We start from the raw sequence: 1,792 nt of genomic DNA, 5'->3' as shown, positions 1-1,792 counted from the left end.
CAATACAAGATGATAGGCAGCAAAGACACAAGGCACATTCTTTATGTTCTTTTGCATGACTGCAGGTTAAGCTCCAGCACATCAGTGTACTGAAACACTATTCATAGGAGGACAATGAATATCATACAGTGGTTTACAATTGTGTGATATATTACAATGTGATACCGGTATATTACAAAGGCACTAAATGACAAATGATAAGAGCTTAATCAATTAATAAAGTATCCAAGTACTAAGAATCCATTGCATAAATCACCATGAACTTTAAAATTTGTAGTTCCTGATATGACCATATAAATTTAATTCTATGGATGGTAATTGCAAGCACACGTATTTTAAACTTCCTTCAAAACAAAATACTCCTTTCAACAGGTAGTCAACAGATACATGGTACATGACAAATTGCCCTACATTAAGTAGTGGCAGTCAGCCCTTCATAAAACTACCTAAAACTCATATTTACATAAGTTGTAAAATGTCCCAGGTACCTGTTGCTAGCACTTGATATGGAGTGTCAAAAGGACCTGATCCATAGAAGATTAATTTGTATGGCCTTACAATATTTTTCAATTCTATAATACACAGCAGGACAGCTCTCGGGACGATGGCAGGCAATCTTTCCCACATGCACCAGGTTTGGCCATTGTTAATAAGGAAGCAGCAGTCAATATTTGGTTTGCATATTCCAATCAATGGGATGTAACCTACACATGTACAATGTATGACTCCCAACTACTAGTAAACAGGTAGAGAGACTCTGTAAGCAGCTGAGCAAGAAGGGTATGAACCAAGCTGCACAAATCTGTATGGCCAGTGTCCCAGTGTCAAGCAAATCATTCACCTTTAATACCTTCATCATCATCTGTCAACATCTGACAAAACAATGCTTGTCAGTCTAAACATTTTGTTCTATTCCAGTAGCTTTCACTAAGCATAGATTGTATATTGACATGTTTGTAACACTTTTATCATATTCTTCTCAGAGGCTATGGGCGGTAATCAACAAAAATGACTAATGAAACTCAATATATATATATATATAATATGTCAATGCATGTCCCATCAAAAGTACCTACTGGTTGGTCCTTGTAACATAGTAGCATAAGGCAGCTGTGGTCTTGTACATAAATCTCGTCTTGTTGATGTAGTAAGTGGAGTGTAAGGCATATCAAAAATTCAGCTTTCGTTGACCTTTTGCTATATTATAAAGATGGAAAATCATAATTTAACTAGAAAGGCCGACATTTGCTTGGGAGCAAATACAGCATATTTCAGTCCATCTCCCTCCCACGCAAAAGTGGACTATTCCAAACTTACCCCAGTGCAAAACTGGCAAAGGTTCTCAAATAAATGAATTAAATAGTAGCTATATGAGAACAAAGATGCAACAACAAGTACTTTGAATCTCGAAAGCTTTACTAATCTTATTACAGGTATGCAAAAACTAACAATGATGAGATTTGATACATTTTGAAGGTCTTAGGCACATAAAATTGAATGTGTGGGTCATTACGCACCACTTAGGTGCAATGTGACCTCAGGTAACCCGCAATGGAACACGTGTTCCATGGATGGAACCGGACATTCTTTAGATAGAACATGGAACGGGTATAGCACTTTTGGCCCTTTTTTTGCTGAAAATAGCCATTAAAGTCCCCCAAATGAGTCATTTGGAAGTGGTTTATGCCAAATATGTGACTGCTATTCTGTAGACACATGTTCAAGGTACACTTATACCGAATTTCAGATCATTTGGTTGTAAAACCAGGGCTCAGGATCCAAAAATCCAGTT

The sequence above is a fragment of the Branchiostoma belcheri genome, unplaced genomic scaffold, assembly GCF_001625305.1.
Source record: "Branchiostoma belcheri isolate BF01 breed outbred unplaced genomic scaffold, Haploidv18h27 scaffold47, whole genome shotgun sequence".
Classification (NCBI taxonomy): Eukaryota; Metazoa; Chordata; class Leptocardii; order Amphioxiformes; family Branchiostomatidae; genus Branchiostoma; species Branchiostoma belcheri.
Note: the sequence above shows the minus strand (reverse complement) of the source record.